The sequence below is a fragment of the Taeniopygia guttata genome, chromosome 3 (assembly GCF_048771995.1).
Source record: "Taeniopygia guttata chromosome 3, bTaeGut7.mat, whole genome shotgun sequence".
NCBI lineage: Eukaryota > Metazoa > Chordata > Aves > Passeriformes > Estrildidae > Taeniopygia > Taeniopygia guttata.
This window is the reverse complement of record NC_133027.1, coordinates 51,526,392-51,545,446: the sequence shown is the minus strand read 5'-3', so window position 1 is coordinate 51,545,446 and position 19,055 is coordinate 51,526,392. Positions and strand designations below refer to the sequence as shown.

At 34.8% G+C, this 19,055-nt stretch overlaps 1 long non-coding RNA gene across 2 annotated transcripts in view; it reads right to left on the bottom strand.

Annotated features, from left to right (window-relative positions):
- The window catches only part of LOC140683696 (uncharacterized), a 67,426-nt gene that overhangs the window by 10,678 nt on the left and 37,693 nt on the right, over window positions 1-19,055 (bottom strand). For both annotated transcript variants that reach the window (XR_012055027.1, XR_012055026.1), the window contains exons 2-3: window positions 17,223-17,307; window positions 482-551 (exon numbers count right to left, since the gene is read on the bottom strand). This is a non-coding gene — a long non-coding RNA (uncharacterized lncRNA). The remainder of the gene's footprint in view (window positions 1-481; window positions 552-17,222; window positions 17,308-19,055) is intronic.

Below are 19,055 nucleotides of genomic sequence, written 5' to 3'. Positions count from 1 at the left end.
AAGGATCAGGTGTGGAGATACACAAGGAGAAATTACACTGCCTAATTAATTTGAAAGTGGCTCAGGAAACCTGAAAAAGAAGCAGAAGATTCTTAGAACATCTTCCAGTGAAAGTGACGAGCATTGAGAGAAACAAAGTAGACAGAGAAAGAAGCACTAGAGCCGCATTTAATTTAATATAAACTAAGCTAGCTAGAGGAAAACTAAAAAAATTAATCAGAAAAAACAAAAACAAAGACAAAATTCCTGTGGGACTACTGCCCTGATCTAAGAAATTAGTTATCTGAGTAACATGACAAATTTCTTATGCATAAGTAGCTTTTTTGGTGAAGATGCATTAAAGATCAGATCATACTGTCAGTAAAGATTCAAGGATGGGAAATGCAAGAGTAAAATTTTAAAATTTCCAAAATGGTGCTGAAAGTATCTTGATTGAAACTTTGAAAACTATAATCATCACAAGTATAGATGAAGTTCTTACCTGTCTTATCCAGAAGAGTAATATAAAATGGCAAATTGCCTTCTGAAACAGCGTATAAGAACTGCAGAACCTGAAAAGAGAGACCTTCTGTTAAGAGGCTGAGCTAGGCAAAGAAGCCGAGACAAAATGCTGACAAGGGTCCCCCTGTAACCTCTCAGCAAAGCTGCAGCTGGCCAGGAAAACTGGATCAAGGGCTTACATTCCTCCTTTGTCTGAAATCCCTCAGCCTGTGAATAAACAGCTTGCCTTAGAAAAGGATTGCTCTTAGGCCTTCAGTTAGTAAGATGTCTCAGGCTGTTGTTCCATATAATTTCATTTGAAATTATTTCAAATGAAATTTCATTTCATTCACTGATGCATCTTTGTAGAGATAAAAAAATCATTTAATTATTAAAAAACTCTTAATGCTACATATGAAAAAACAAGATTATTCTCATCCTACTTCATAGTGACCAGTAGCTTTCACTGCTTTATGATCCATTTAATGCTTTCACATCTCTTGCAGTATTGTTCCCAAATCCCTTTCTCCTCTCACAAGGCTTAATTTAACTGCTAACCCCAAGATGATGACAAATCACTGTACTTTTTAATCCTTTTTTCAATGGCAAATTTGTACTCTCTATGCTAAAAGATGGTAATAAACATTCTTTAAACAAGTTTCTTTAGTTCCCAGTATAATGGAAGAATTACAGCTAGCAATATGCAGTAGCTTTAAAACAATTATGTGAGGACACTGGCTCACCACTACCTTGGCTTAAAAAGATTTATGGAACCCTCAAAATCAGGAAACTGCTTAACCTGTGCTATACAAAGGGCAATTTTATTCCTTGAATACACAAGAACATTCTATTTCTTTACAACGAAAGGAGGAGATGTAGTTAACTAACATCTTAGACTCAAAAGTCTGTCGCTAAATTAGAACAAATTAGGAAATGTAATGCATCTAAACAATAGTTGGTTTTTGCAATTTGTAGATTAAAATTTCCTATTATTTGAAATAAGTTATGAAGTACTTTCATACTAGCAAACTACCAGACATTTTTTTCTTATTTTCTTATAATAGTCCTTCTGGTATTACCTAAATGTTTTCTAATATATTACTCATGTTGTCAAAGTGTTGATAACAATTAGCAAAGCAGCATTACAAACAGTATTCTTTGTTTTGGTGGTTTTTTGGTAGATTTTTTCACCCAGATGTTGTGAATCTTTTAAAAGACAAAAGCAAAAATCATAATCTGATAAAATGAAAGTTTCAAAAGAAGAAAAGGGAACATCTTCAGTTTAGACAGCCAGATTTTCAAATAGAACAGCTTTTCTGCTGGGAAAATCATTGGGAGATCAGATGGTTCCAATGATTTTGGTAAGGCTGCCCTTGATCTAACTGAGAATCTGCTCCAATTTCTTAGCACTGGGTAAAATATGAGGACATGCAATATCCTGTTCTAAAAAGGTGAAATAATTCTTAGTCCACATGAAAAAGGTGTATTACATTAAAAGAAAAAGCATTTCCCATATAGTCTCTTCTAAAGGTGGCATAGAAACATTTCTAAACTTCTTCATAAAACAACATGATTATGTACTTGCACAGGGGCTCAGTGCCAGAATTTAGGATCAAGTTTAGATACTCTGTAAAGATAATATACACCCTTGCAGACCCAGCTCTCAAAATTTCTCATCCTCATCCAAATATCCAACCCTTTTTTTTTTTCAGGGATGCCTTTTAGAAAGATCATCCTTAACTTCCTCAGCACTTTGAGCATTCAGTGTTGATATAGTCTTGAGGAACATGTCAAAGTACTTCAATTTAGAAGTAAGCATCTTTTAAATCAGACATGGATAGGACTTGAAACAAGCTAAACAAATAAGTGACAAATGCTGATTTCTTAGCATTTTCACATTATATTTTATGCCTTCTTGATCAGACATGTCTATCAAATACTGATTTACAGAGTTTAGTGAATTTCTGTCAGTCAGTGACCTGTGAAATACAAATGAACAGATGGGATCCTGTCATCTGTTGTTACACACCATGAATCTCATTATCAATTATGTTCCTGGTCCTAACTTTAGATGTCTACAAAGTGGGTTTAAAGCTGAATTTCAGAATCCCATGTTTGAACCTTTTTTGTATACATGAAAATATCAACTGTATTCAGCTGCCCTTCCTGAAAGTCTGACATTTCTTTCATTGGTAACAGTGAAGCACTGAAGTTTTGAAAACAGCAGAGACAAAGTCAGTGTGAAACTCCCCAAGGAACAATAGAGTTTTGCACCAAATGCTGTACTTGTTTCAATTCAAGCCCATTATACTTGGGAAAACAAAAGTTTTCCTATTAAGTGGTTTAGATTAAGGTTATACCAGTCTGTAAAATTCAATAGATGTTACTATTTCCTGGTAAATTATTTTAAAAAACAGTTTAAATCTGCTCCTACTAAGATTACGTGACAAAAGTTTGCATTTCTTAAAATAAATTGTACAAATACTCAGCTTCACTGAAAGTTCCATCTGTCAAAAAAGCAACAGTTTTCTACAGGATATTTGATAGTTTATTAAAATTACTGAAACTCACCTTGGAGAAGAAGATAGTTTTACTTTTATATGACTGTTCAGTCCTTGCTACTAAAACACTTGAGAAAGGGAAACAAAATAATAGATATTCCAATCTGCTGAAGTTCTCAGATTTGGCTGATGACTTGCTCTGAAATTTACTGTCTTTTTCTGAACAGTCCTTCCCTGGTTTATGATAAATTTGTATCCTTCCACACACAGATTCAAAAGCTCTGCCAAAGTTACTTTTGCCTGTATAGTATTCCAAATCCTCTGTCTATCCCATGTGCCTGCCACTCATACTTCTGAACTTAGCACCTGGTGGACATAAAAATCTGTTTGATGAAGTCAGAGGCGCAGCTCTTCACCTTCATGAATGTGTGACAGCAGCTTTCAAGGTAATGAAACACAGCTCACTTGACAGACATCACAGTTTTGGTACTCACATTAAAAAGTGATTCAGTTTCCACGTCTTCAGAAAGCAAACATATGCTTTCAGTCTGAACAAAATTAAGTTTGCTTTTGGAGAAACATTTAACAAGAGTGAAGATTCCACTGTTTATCTAGTTCCTCTTGTGACAGTGCAAGGATGCTGAAAAGAGGAAGGAGAGAGGGAAATACTCTGCTCTGTAGTATCAGCAGTGCCACTTGGCTCTTCCTGAGACAATTAAGTCTTTTCATCTTTTAGAGATATAATTGCAAATAAAGCTCTCTCTCTTATGCAACTAACTATTCTACCTAAGAGGAGTCTGGAGATCACTCATCCATGCAAGGTTCATAGAAAAAACTGGGTATACAATGTGTAATATTTGTCAATACTACGAATAAGAAAAAAAAATCCAAAATAGCTGTGGAAAATATTTATCTGCTTAGCTAATAAGTTGTATCTATCTCCACAGAGAAGATTTTTGGTTATCTAAACAAATAGGCTTTTTATTTCTGTAGAGACTTTAAGTCATGGGACATACATACCAAGTCCATTTCATAGGTTTAAGGCTATTTTAAAAGTCAGACTATGCACACATTTTAGAAATGTTCCTCAAAACAGCGCTGTAGTCACAAGTCTCAGAGCACACTAACTCTTCTTAAAGCAGCACTCTTCTACAACATGTTAAAAATAATTTAAAAATTATTAGTAAATTAGTAAATATTGCAAATGCAATATTTACTAATATTTGCTTTTTATATGCCCAAATACACTATTTTATGTCTTATCTGTTCAGTACACTTCTGTATTCTCACTATCACAAATTTTGAGTTCACATTCTCAGTATTAAGTAGCACTCAATACATAAAGTGCATGAAGTAGAGCAGTGCAAAGGCAATAAGATGAATGAGGAGGCAATACAAAGACAAGGAGCATGCCAGGAATTTTGCTGCCTCCTTCAGACATAGTTGTTTACTGTTAAATGTGCTCAACAGAAGTGCAGGTGTTTTACAGCTGTGACATAAAAGCAAAATCTTGATGACTTTGTTCTACTGGTAGCAAATGCAATGTGCAGTAATGACCAAATTTAACTGAAATTTTCTACTGCTTGACTATCCAGTGAGCAGCTCAACAAGTTAATTATGTTTGGAAAAACCTGCAATACTCAGAAATACATATTTCAACTGTTGCATGCCTATGTAAACAAATGTACTGATGGATAATTTTTCCATTCTGTAATTTAAATGGTCTCTGGTATAGTCTGGGGTTTTTTTTATCTTAATAATTTTTGAGATTAAAAGTTTACACCTATTTGGTGTTCTGTTAAGATCTTTGGGAACAGAGAAAAGGTGGCTGTAGGCATCAAATTGCTTCAAAGATGCAACTATTAATCAATTGATTTGAACACAGGCCAAGAATATACAGAGGCTTGTAAATTATTATGCAGAGGCTCAAAAGAATTATACATTTGGTGATGATACTCAGTAATAATATACAGAAATAAAAAGAAAACACTACATAAGTGTTTCAACTGCAAAATTGAAATTTTGAAATTATTATAAAGAAAACTAATCCTTGTATCAGTTAGATTTTTGTACCATGTTAGATATCATGAGAGAAATTTTGACTCTTAATTGAAGGAAATATGTTCCCTTAACCACAACATGCAGAAATTTAAAATTGTTTAGATTGCTTGTTTTTAGACTACAAATTATGAGAAAAAAATTACATATAGCACAAGCACTTTTAAACTGTCTCTAAAGTAGATGAATATAATGAATTTTCATCTATGGAGCCAGCAGTAAAGCTTCCACTTAGAGAACCATGACCCAAGAAACATAAAAGCACAAATCCATTCTAGATGAAAGAAAGACCACTGCAATTCCCTGTTCTGCCTTTTTCAAAGGGAGAAATAGTATTTAAACTTTTTGTGGCTGAGAAGTAATTTTTTCAATTAGAAAATAAAATCTGAAGAATAGATTCTGTAGCACAATGAACTATTGCCATGTTTAACATGAAAACATCCTTTACATGCAAGTGTTTTACACATAAAAGGTGGTTACAAATGGTGTGACAGAATAATAAATTACCTATTTTAAACTAGGGCAATCACAGTAGAATTTGAATTATATAAATATATAGTGTTTATATACATATAATAGTGTTACATTAGCCAGCTTGCTACTTTCTTATTAATTAATATTTATAGGAGCTCACAGATATTAGTTTACCTCTAAGAAAATAAATTATTTTTGCAAGACTTCAATAAAAATGGATTAACAATTGCAAAGAAGCACTAATAAAGATGCTGAATATCAATGCTTGGACATTTTAAAGCCAGTACTTTCAGCAGTTTTTTCCCTTAACCAGATTTTTAGATGTCCCAGGGATTTGTTATGACATACCTTGCACTTCCTACAAATAGAAAGAGAAAATGAAGGTTAAAAAGTCAGTTTTATAAACACATTCTACATAAATCAGATTAACTAGATTTATGCAAAAAAAAAAAAAAAGTTAAAATATTTAATCTACCTGGTAATATTGTCTGGATATTACAGAAGTTTTCCTTATACATAACCTGGTAAAAATTATCTTGAAGGTAAATATGAAAATTCACATTGATTTCAAGGAACAGTTGAGAAATAAGAAATCATTTTGCAATCTGGCTTGAATTATCATCAGGACATTGCATATATGCATGGAAATGAAAGAGGGTTAAAAAATATTTTGAGTTTTAACAGGTAATTCAAACCAAAATCATAATGTCTTACAAGTCTACAACTAATGGAGAAAACCTGAAAGTAAAAAGAAATAGGCACCTATTGCAATCTGCGGCCAGGAATTCACAGCATATTCTTAAGTGGCAGTGCTAACAATATTAACAATGCTGAATACTTAAAATACAACAGGCATACTTTTTGTGTTTTCTTATACTGGTATTAGTTTATGACACTGAAAGACATTCTTTAAAATGTCAAAGTAGGATATTAACGAGCATAGGAGGCTTTTTATTTCAAAATAATAGTTTGGAATTGGTAAGTCAACAACCAGCTCTCTTGTAGCTCCTGCCTTCCCTGTTAAGCCTTCTGATAAGGGAAAAAAACCCAAGCTATTAAAATTCATCACCAAAGGAAAAACAGTCATCACCTAACTTCCAATCTTTCCCTTCTAGCAAGTGCTAAAAGAAAATACAGTTCCTATTCTTTAATCATGCACAATTCTAAATCTCAAAATCCCAGTCTATGCTTTTGTCTGAGAGTGGCATCCAAGTCAAAATCTCTTCTTATCTCTCTCCTTCCAGAGTCTGGAATGTTCTGTTCAAGCATTTCACTCTCAAGATCTAAATATCTCGTCTCATTTGTATCTATGTCTGACAGGAGTTTGTCAGAAACACAAGATTTCTTGTTCCCTCCATCTTGAAGTTTCAAAATCTCAAATTTCCATCTGAGCACTGTCATTAGAGATTGCATTAGGAAATGAAGTTTAAGAGAATTTAAAACTTCATCACTGTTTTAATTTACTTCCTTATTCAACACTAACAAGCATATTTTAAATCCATGGGTAGGATTGCTTTTCTTCCCTCGGTTTTGAAATACATATTGTAGAGAGAATTTCTTTCACGTACTCATCCAAGCAACGATGCCTGAATGTAAATGGAGGCCTTTTATATGTAACTGCTTTTATCTTCCAAATCATACTTGCCTTCTGCAAAGCAACAGAATGCGCTGACTCCTTTTCAAAGAAAACTTTGTGACAAAATGGCTCATGCACCTGCCAGGGTAATAAAGGATGTTTTTTGTTAAACAAAACCAGAATTTTTCTCCCCTTCTCCACATTATCACTGTTAATGGCTGTATTGTTTTGAGAAACAAAAATTCACAGAGAAAATAGCAACTGCATATACAGCACTGTGTATCTACAAATTGTTGGATGCTAATTGGAAGAAACTTAAGCCAGTTGTTCCAGCACTTGTATTTCACAGTGCAGAGGCTTCACGAAAACTAACTCTTTCATCTTTCTGGCTTTTGAAACCTTGATTTTCTTATCAGTTTACATCACATGCAGTCACTGTTGATTTTCAGTAAGTATCACAGCACAAACTGTTATGTGAATTAGAAGAGTCCTGATTCGGGCAGAAATAAATTTATTTGAGAAATTTCAGGGTTTCAACAACACCCACACCCCTGTGATTTCATACCAGGTGTTCTGCAAGGCACCAGGTGCAGTAGTTTCCCCTCCTATCCCTTCTTTCAGACCATAATCCCTCCTGCAAACAGATTTTTATAAGTAACTGAAATAAGCTTCTGTTCAGTTATGATTGAATACTTTGGGCAAAGGTGGGACATGACAAAATAGAGGACAGGAAAAAGCCTAACAGCCACAACAAAAAGCTAAGAGGAACCCTAAAACTGGTGTTCTGGGAGACCACATTCATTTGCAGGAAGGCAGAGTGTTAGCATCTTTTTTACCTGCAAATAATGTTATTTCTGCAAATTAAGAATAATCTCAATAAAAATTGGAATGCCACTGCTTAATTTAAAACCCCAAGTTTTCAAATCAAAGAAATAAAACTGAACTGTGAATTAAAAATAACTCCTTAAGGTCAAAGACACATCTAGTTTCTCAACGTAACAGAAAAAAACGGTTTTATGGGGTTTTAGTAAAACAGACTAATCATCAGTGCTGCCGCACCAACCCGAACTAGGAATCATTGCCAAGAATCATGCAAACCTAACACAAAGACCTCACAGGAGCACTACCTGTTCCTGAAGAACTTCTTCCTACAAACATATCTGTGGTAAAGTCCCATCAACATGAACAGGCCCAAAACCTCACTCACAGATCCATTCTCAAACCCAAATGTGTCTCCCAAATTCAGAATTTAGTTTCAACCTTAACTGCAACAGATTCGATACACAAATCTTTCTGTATCCAGAGATAGGTATATATGTTTGATTAAATATCAATATCTGAATCATTCACCAGAGACAACCTTTAGAGTCAAAAGTGAGCAAGTCAGAGTTAATTCCATCTCAAAGCAAATGTTCAGCAACATTAAAATCAGCTGAATTGAAAGTCCTCCTAAGGCATCCAATTCTCTCTACTTGATGAAGAACAGAAAACTTACACTGTTTCAAAGAGCTAGAATTTATCTTAGGAACTCATAGCCCATATTTAAAGTAAAGCAATGCCCTTAAAACTACATTTCAAAACAGGCTCCACCTTAATTTTTATAGAGCGTATCACATTTAACAAGCTTTCTTAAAAAGTAAAAATCAAGTGATAATACTTTCAGTATACCCTTAATGGGTTTACTTAATTCACATTTGAAAGTGGACAAATTTTTAAGAATATTAAAGTATTAATTTCCCCTGCTTCCCTGTTAGAAACTTACTTCTAGGGAGAAAATACTATTTATTTTTTTCGTAATGGAAAATCAGAAAGAGCTCAGTCTAAATCTTTTCCAAGGGGAAGGAGCAACATACCGGAAGAAAAATAAAACTCCTTTAGCAGGTGCACAGCTCCAGACAAGCTACAGTCCTGCTGTGGTGGATTCATACAAGTGTGGGCTTGTGTGCAAGGACTGGTGACAATAGGAAAGCAAGTTTCATTAGTTTTGCTACTAATGAAACAGTTTGTTTTAGCTTATAAACTTTCTGGAAAAACTTAACGGCTATTAGAACCTTTGAAGATTACATTTGATCATTAAAGTGTGAAATAGAGAAATTTATGTCTGTTTTAATTGAAAAGCTTAATGTAACCTTTATGGCAGAATTACCTCCTGATATATCTTCAAATGTCTGCAGAAGTTTCCTCTGCTGTGCATATTTTACATACACCAGGAGGTTCTAACTAGGAGAATTAGACGGTGAGGACAGAGAAAAATTAATGGAGATTCAATTAAGATGTTCATAATTAACACCCGAGAGTGATAACTTTGTCCTTTCTACCATGTCTAGTGGTATAAAACACAGGGGGAAAAAAGGTGCAATCCTAAACAGGTTGTTTTAGTACTCAGGGGAGTACCTCTCCACATAACGTATACTCGAAGTGTAGACTCAATGGAGTGTAGGTCATCTCCTCAAAACTTCACCTGCAGCACTCTAAACAGAATTTTTCTATTGCAACTAGTCAAAAATTTGTACTTATGAGAGATAAACTATTGAAGCTGCAAATCCTCAAGCATTAGAAAGACAATTCTGCTCTTTGGTGCATCTGATGTCATGTAAACCTTGTGCACAAGCCACCTTGCCCCTGGAGACTGTCAGTTACAGGGTCAATACAAGAGCCTAAAACCATTGCCCCTTGTCCTGACACCCCAGGCCTTGGAAAAAAGTCTCTCTTTCTCTTTTTTATAAGTTCCCTTAAGGCCACAATCAGGTCTCCCCAGAGCCTTCTCTTCTTCAGGCTGAACAGTCCCAACTTTCTCAGCCTGTCACCAAAGATGCTCCAGTCGTCTGAGCATCTTCCTGGACATGCTTTGGACTCACTCAAGCAGGTCCACATCCTTCTTATGTTGAGGACTGGACACACAATTCCAGGTGAGATCTCACCAGAGCAGAGGGGCAGAATTCCCTCCCTTACCCTGCTGGCCACACTGCTTTGGATGCAGCCCCAGACACAATTGGCTTTCTGGGCTGCCACTGCTCATTATTGGTCATGTCCAGCCTCTCATCCACCTTCCCCTTAGGGCTGCTTCCAATTCTTTAATCCCTGAGTTTATCATTGTGCTTGGGATTGCCCCAGCCCAGGTGCAGGACCTAGAAATATACATATATATAGTCACAACTGTGTGTCTGACCATCATTACACTGAGACCCTGTACAACTCACTGCGAACATATTGTGAGTCAGACAGTTCCCTCACCATTTGCATGGGACAATTTGTATTCCTTTCTCCTCAGATTCAAGGTGTAGTCAGGAGCAGCTTGTCAGGTTTCAGCAAAAGCTCTTGCCTTGAGTTTGATGGCACAAGTTGATCACAAAGCCATCAATTACTGGCTTTATTTAGATCAAAAAATGTTTGTAAGAAATAACATAGGAAAGCTCTCTTCACGACAAAATATGAGTCTGCACCATCTAATAGATATTTGCTAGCTATATTACTGAAGCCGGTGAGCTCTTTACTCCATTTGTAATACTTTGAATTCTCTGTCAGAACAGATGCAGTGCATTCAACTCACAAGTTGAGATCAAAAATGCAGCAGCAAAAATCCCCCATCAGTATCTGATAGCTTTTCCACAGCTTATGTAAAATAAGTTGAAGGAAGTGATTGCTGAATGGGACCTTAGACAGATGATTTGGTAGAAAAAAGAAAAACAGCTGTTGGCTGGCACATAGTCACAACTTCATTTAAACTGGTGATTTAAGACTAGGAAGTGCAATTGGCATCTTTACTGTACAGTATGGAAAAATGTCATAGCAGCCAGTATACAATAACATATTAGAGAAAAAACAAATTCTGAAGAAAGGACTTCAATAGTTAATAAAAACCCTATGATTCAGGCAGTCTATGCATGGGAGAGAAAAATTCCATCTTTTAGAAGTTAATAGAAAATAATATCCCCATAATTTTCTACAGAGGATTCAGAAATCCAACATTTCTCCAAGAGGCTCAGTTTTGCAAATACTAGATACTACTGATGACAATTGATTAATGTGACAGTAGGACTGTTTTTTATTATATTTAAGAGCTTCAATAGAGAATTATAATTTCTTATAATATTATAATTTTTTAAAGGCACTTTTATGAAATTAAATTAAGAGCAGGACAACCAAATGTTCTGTGATTTTCCCCTTATTCAGATAGCAAGAAGCAAAGCAGTGTGGGACCAATCAGACTGCAAAGAAAATCAGACTCTTCAGTGACACAGTATCTCTGTTTCATCTTTATAATTTCAAACTTCACTGCTCTTTGATTACCTGTCTTACACAAGTTTTCCTTACATCATAACATTTCTTCTTACCTCAGTTATCTGGGAATTCTCTTGTACATATTTCAAAATTTAAAATTTTTATACGCAGTCAATTTTTTTCATCCACAAGATAAGAGAATGAAATATTATTATTAAGACTCAAGATTATTAGAACCGGGAAATACTTTGAATTATTTTGATGGAAAATTAAATTTATGAAATTCAACTTGCAGTCAAATTTGCTGAGAAACCATTTACCGTTTTATAATTCCAATAACACAGGTGAACTGAAAAGTATATTGAAAATTAAAAGCAGATATTTTGTCTCTTCTGGCATTCTCAGAATAACTTGGTTTTATAACAAAAATAGTCTCCTCCCTCATGAATTATGATTTTAAAAATAAAATTTATTTCAGAAATGTATTGGGATAAAATGGGATAATTTCCCATCAGAAACACCTTAAATACTTAATGCATTTTAAATTATCATGAATTTTTTGTATTGAATATTTTTGTAGGATTTTTGTGCATTTTTTGATAGCTTTTCCAATCTACTCTATTAATAATTAACACCAATTCAGTTCTGCTGTTTTGAAGTCAGCTAATAAAGATTCTGCATAGCAAAGCAGTGACTCTCAATATGTGAATCCCAGGCAAAACCTTTTCCAGACTTTTGATTCAGAATGGAATTATGCATCTCTATTTAGTGATTTTTTACCAGTTTGTGTGACATTTAAGGTCTAATAAGTGATCCAGAAACCCCTGAGGAGGTTAAACCTTCTGCTAGGTAACATTCAATTAACTATTCCAAGAACCTTTCTCTCAAAGAGCCTGAAACCTAGGATAATCTGGTTCTAGCTGGCCAGATTTACCTCCTTTTTCAGCACTGTCAAATTGATTCCTGAACCATTTATGCCTCCAAGGTTTCTGTCAGGGCATTCTGTAGAAAGTCAAAAGCAGGGCTAAGTGTCTAACACAGAGACATCTCTAGAAGGTAGAGACTTAAGCAAATGAGAAAATTGGGGTCTTTCCTGTCAGTAAAATACAATCTACACAGCAGTGCAGATCTTATGTGGGTCAAACCACTCTCTTAAGATGCCTGATCTGTTAAGGGCCATGCAGTAGGCATACCCTGAGGAATAACTGGGATTTCCTCAGTACTGTTTGCATCAAAAAATCACAGAAGTATGTTGAAGAGGGAGAGCTACTTTAGAAGAACATGTATAATTGAAAAATATCTTAGGCAAATGCCCTAACAAATAGACTAGAGTAAGGCAGCCAGCTGTTGCTGCTTCTCTCATTTCCAGGATCTTCTACATTTTTTGGATAGTGGTCAAGTGCTGGCAAATATAGTTCTGTAACTTATCTGAATGCCCTGACAGCCAGGTTGTAAGACTGATGCTTATCAGCCAAACATCTTCAAATCCATATAGTCACACAAAAGTTTCTCTTTGAATCTGGGCTAATTACATTACAGGACACCAGGTGATCGCATGCAGCACTGTTCCCTTCCAAACCCCAAATATATACATAAGAGAAAAACAAGTTAGATTGTTTTAAATTTGAACATGTAGATGGTAGTTTACAGGTATGTTTATGTGCATTCGGGCTCAAGCCATTATTTATAAGCCTATCATTAGCCAAACCAATATTAATACTTAGAAGACAACAAAATAATACATTCTTCTACTGGAAATTATGTTTTTAAAGGCAAATTTTTTCCATGTTATTCTTTTCTCTTAGACCAGAAGCTGCATTTGAGATGTTAAGATGAAGAATATTCCCTTTTAAATTAATGAAGGTTTAAATTCTGATTTAAGTCTGAGAGTGATAGCACCTTGTGAATTACAGGTTCCTGTACATTTCTCTGACTCAGATTTATCAGCAAGGTCAGGCACGGCAGTGCCGGAATAGCATTGTAAATACAAAGGTGATTGTTCTGTCAGCTAGGTGTAAATTGTCCCAGCAGTGCAGGGGGAAGCCTTTCCTTTATGTGTAAATTAATTGCAGTAACTATCAAACTACAGCTGGTAAGGCAGCCAGCTGGGCATAAATAGGAATTCCAGACTGCCAGAGCCTTCCTGCTGGAAAAACAACATCTTCACAACATGAGACTTCAGCTGTTTGAGATGCCAAACTAGAAAGGGAAAACGCCACCTCACACACCTGACTTGAAAGTGAGCATCTGAACAGCTGATACTCAAGATAGAGCCAAAAGCACAACACAGAAAAATCCTTCATGGCTGGTTATATGACCCAGCACAAGCTGAAATGTTTGAGATTTTATGGTTTTTCTTGCAAGCTGAACTTGAACTACATTGCCTCTAAATAGAGCTGCTGATTTCTATATACTTTATAGTTATTTATCCATTCAACCACTTTTTTTGTCTTTTTTTATGAACAGCAGTTAAAAGAAAACAATTACACAACAGATTGGCAACCCCATGATACAAGGTGTTCAACAACAGTAATAGGAATTTGAGATTTTTTTCTCTTCATACATATTCTTGCATCTCAGTGACACAACCCTCCTTTGAACTGGCTCACTGAACATGCATGAATGAAAATAAATTCAGAGAAAAAAGTTATTACAGTCAAAATATGAAGCTGAGGTAAGAACCTCAAGCAAACATCTTTCTTTTCAAGAAAGCTCATAAAATGTAATTCTAATACAGTGCCAAATATATATTTAAATTGTAGTCTCATTGAGTTTTAAAATTGTGGTTTTACTGCAGTCATTGACTGAACTCTTTGCGCTCAGAAAGAAACCAAAAAGGCCAGTAATAGAAATTACGAATGACAATAAAAAATACCTCTTCAGCTTCAGAAAAAAAAAAAAAAAAAAAAAAAAAAAAATCAGAGTCCTAAGTTTAATTTACTTCTACACAATAACACAAACAATGGACTTCCTTTTGTGTGTGTTTTAGGAAGTTTCTCATTTCATCAAAGTTGACATGGGGAAGAGTAAACCTCTAAAGCTCTGCATAGACCACAGGTGTGGATGGATTCAGAGCTTAAGCCAAAGTGAAACTGAGAGCAGAAGCCCGCAAACTCCTTTATGTCCTGTGTGCTTGTGAAGAAGGGGGCTGTTCCTGGTTGAAAACACACTGATGAGAACATCTGTGCTGGACACTTATCTCCCTTTCCCTTTTCTTTAAAAGCCTGAAAGTTCATTTGTACACTGTAGAGAAAGCTGATTTGGCAAAGCATTTTTCTAAGCTATGCTGATCATCCGAGGTATAAATAACAAACTTAGAATAACCTTTCCTGGAATAAAGCTTTCATCAATCAAAACAAGGAGGAAACACATCCACTCATTTACAAACAGAACACATAATCTATTTTTGCTTCTTTGCACCTGCTCACTTGACAATCTGTCATCAAACAGGGAAGAACACAGTTGTGATTAGGAATTAAGAGTACAGATCTCATACTATTGAAAATCCCCAGTGGGCTTGTCCACTTCTAAAAAATTGCATTAATTAAGAAAATTTATGTCTATATGTCTGACACAAGATTGTGCTTGTCTGTGTCAGTGATCACTAATTTAAGTTTTCAGGACAATGTATAAACGTGCCCACAAGCCTAGCTGTAATTACACAATAACGCAAACAGCTGCTAGAATTTCTACTAGAACCATATTTTCAAGATATAATCCCATCCTTAGAAAAAAATTTTGGCTTACAAAAACACCAGCTCTTGAAAATAACTAAGGAGGTGATCTTTTCAAATAACTTATGAAAGAAAAGAAAAAAGGAGTGAAAAAAAAAAAAGAAGTCAAAGCCAGAAGAGAATGGTGAAGGATTAGAGGTGTTGGAGCCTGGAAGAGGAGGCCTATGGATTCAAACTGCTGGTAATTCACAACTTTAGCTTCCTAAGGGTATTTTGTATTATTTTAGATATATGACAAGAAGTAATTTTTTATGCTTGAATTAAAAATATTTCCAAAATATCTACCCTTTTTCTCAACACTGAATATGCATTTTGACCACTGAGAAATAGTATATTCTTTAAGAAAGCTCAGTGACAAACATAACAAAACAAATTTACAAAATAAATTAAAAATTAACCCCTAAGTAAAATAAATATGTTTCTCCAGAATGGATTCTATGATTCATATACCCCTCTAAGCTCAATTAGATCTCTCAAGATGCATTCTTCAGTTACAAGATAAAGTGCAGTGGAACATATCCTTGGGAGATGAAGCAAATTTTCATCATTTTAGTTGTTGCATGGACAGAAGACAACAGGCATGAAATTGTTTATTTAATCAAAATACCATTTTTCCATTACAATCAGTTTTGACAGAAAGTGATTGATTATTCAAAATTAAAAAGCAGAAGTGCAAAGTCATACTTATTTGTGAATTGAAACATCAAAAACCAACCACTTGCTAATCCTTCCTGATATATAAATCCTTTAGTTAAAGATATAAACAATGTACAAATATGCTCTCAGCAAAAGTGTCGCTTTAGCTACTATTTTCTCTCTCCACTTACATTTGCATCATTCATTCCTTTACCTAGAAAAAGTATTTCAAAAAGCATTCATCAGAAACAACAGTTTTCTTGGATTTTGCCTTTTTTTTTTTTAACACACTTAGCTATTCTTAAACAACTACTCAAGTTCTTATTCTCCCTATTTAAACGGTATTTGAGGAACCAAGTGGTCAGTGATCAGAAAAAATCAGTTCTTGATGTGCATTTTAACAAATATTTAAATCACTAGAAGATATAAGACAGATTTCACTGCCAAAAGAAAAAAAAACCCAAAACCAAAAACCTGTGCAAATCAGCATCTTCTTCAAAATTAGTACCTGAGATAGTTAAAGTGGTATAGACCTACTTATTAACTATGTTAGTTGGACAATGTGCTCGTATATGTACTTACAAATAAAGCATTTACTCATAGAATCACACTCTAAAAGAGAAGTTTCTCTCTACATATATATTTATATGCATATTTTGTGTATATATTTACATGTATTGTATATACATATACCTACATACATACCTTTAGACAGGGGCAGCAGCAATTCCTAATTATATTGCATGAACATTACAATGCACTCAAAATATAATTGTGAGTTTTCATTGCATTATTTCAGTCCAAAAAGCTCAAAAAAATCAGCACGGAGATAATATTCCCCTTATGAACAAAATGTCATTGTTTCTATAATATTAAAAATCTTTCGACAATGTGCATGTTACATGATTTTTAGAACAGACATTTAACTTACCAAATGTATTTGAATAACTATTAGGAAAAAAAAATTAACTTCTGAATGACCAAAACATCTTTTTGACACTATATTACATAATAAAAATGTAAAAAAAGAATATTGGTTTTACATATGAAAGGACTGCTGACAGTCAAAAAAGCTAAATTCTTTCAACAGCTATCAAGTAGCTGCCAGCAAAGAATGCATTTTGATCATTGTGATGTTTAACAATTTTTTTTATTATTACTTTTTAAGATATGTATCTATCTTGCATCTTAAAAGAATCTCACAAGGGAGGTTCTTAGAAAAATATCTTGCCCATTCTGGCCACACAGCACCCATCTACCACCTTCCACCTCTCCCAGAGAAGACAATATATAAGGGAGAAACAAAAAAAAAAAAAAAATCCAAAAACCAAAAACCACAAACTGCAAATGATGAAGTAAAGAAGAGATATCAAAGTATAAAAAAAAAAAAAAGAAAAAAGAAGGCAAATAATCCCCCTTTGAACTTTTTCTTTAGCAATGAACCTGAAGTCAATTTTTACTAAGGTTCTTTGGGTGTTTTATGTGGTGAGCAGCAATGAGTTCCACCCTCCTTCTGTAAATCAAATCACATCACTTTCTTACCATTACTTGAAGACCGTTTCTCACTGCAGCGTTCACTGCTGGAGCATTACATCCTCCCACACCATAAACTCAGCAAAATTCTCATCTGTAGATGTGAACAAACAAACAAGAACAGTTTTACAGGTTGGCACAGCAACAAACCTCTTAGCAGAATTACCAGTGATTCTACTCCAGTCAAGAACACTTTGGAAGGGGCAGTTCATTAGCAGGCAGGTCAAATTGATGAAATGACCGAACTGCTTTGAACTTTGAGTGCTACACCTTGAAGAGATCATGGAACATTGAATTTTTTAAAAAATTATAATTATTATCAGTGAACATACAGGGACTATCTCTGCTCAGCAGAGAGTAACCAAGAAATCTGTGCTACAGAACCAATAGTATTTCAGAGTTGGATCAAGTAGACAAATGCTACTGTACATATTTGCTTGGACTTGACCCTGCAGCTAATCAAGGTCCTAAAAAATGTACAAATCTCCCAGAGAGAAATTATTCGTTGTTGCTTTCTCAGTCCAAATGCATACAGTCTGACGTGTTAAATACATTAACAAATAACTTTTTAAATTTAGCCTTCAATATAACCAGATGTTTCTCAATATGGGCCTAGTGAGTCTGTTTTATGGCTGAAAATACATTTGTTTGCACTTACAAGGTATTAATGCCCAGGGTACTCTTGTGTAATGAATTGTGCTTCTCTGAAGGGAACTTTGGAAGGCAACCATGAGAAATAACAGTTAATGAGGAACATGTTACCAAAACTAAACCTCTTCAAGATTTCTTAGATGAAAGGCTAGTGTTTGATCAAATTAATCATACTGCCAACCATTTTATCCACCATTGTGGATGAGTAGGCAGCCATTTTAAAGCGGAAGCAGACATTAAATTAACTTGCAGACAGCCTCATTCCCTCTAATAAAAGGACTGTTGAGGATGGTTTGAACAAAGTTTTGTTCTGCAGGGAGGAGTCCCAAAGAGGGCTACAGGCTCTGTATGTTTCAACTTCATAAGAAAGTTGCTTGGAAGAACTGTAAAACAATGAGCTGACAACAATGACATCTGTAGACTGATAATCTGGTATGTGTTCTTCTTCAATCCAATAACACTTGACAATCTAATTTATTTTTTTCAGATTGTCTCAGGATTAAAATTGATTAAATCAACTTTGTTCATTCCAAAGAAGTAGGAGTGACACTTATTGTCATGGGAAAGGATAGAGTGGTGTCTCTGAAAATCTTTTGTTGAAGACACAATTTATTGCTAAATTGGTTCAGAGGCAGTACAGGCCTTTGTGCTTGGAAAAAAAGGGTTTGGATTCTCAAAGAACAGACTTGAACCGCTTATTCCTCATTACTGATCTGAGAGAAACAGTAATGAGCTTTCTATGCTGTATTTGACTAGATCACTAAAGATTGCACAAATTGTCTTACCCCACAGTGGACAACACTGAGATAGGAAGAGTGAGCACAGTCGTTCAAACTATAAGCATATTTATTAATGCAAACTTCTGGTGGGCATTTAGGTCCAAATGTACTGAACAAGAGCTTTCCACAGGCAGCATTTCTTCTTACTTCCTAGTTTACTGCAACCTTAGGACACAGCAGTGTTATTATTTACAGGCATACTAAGGTCCGATGGGAATTGAAAATGCATGAAACAATTTTCAGAAACATAGTTATGCTTAGTAAGCTAAGTTTGCAACTGCAGACTGGTTGTTCACTCTTTCCTTCATCTTCTGGATATTTAGATGAAATATGATCTCTTGAGAAAAACAGGACAAAACCAGTTAGACTTAAACACTGTTAGACCTAAACAGTGTGCCTTTCCTCATGCAGC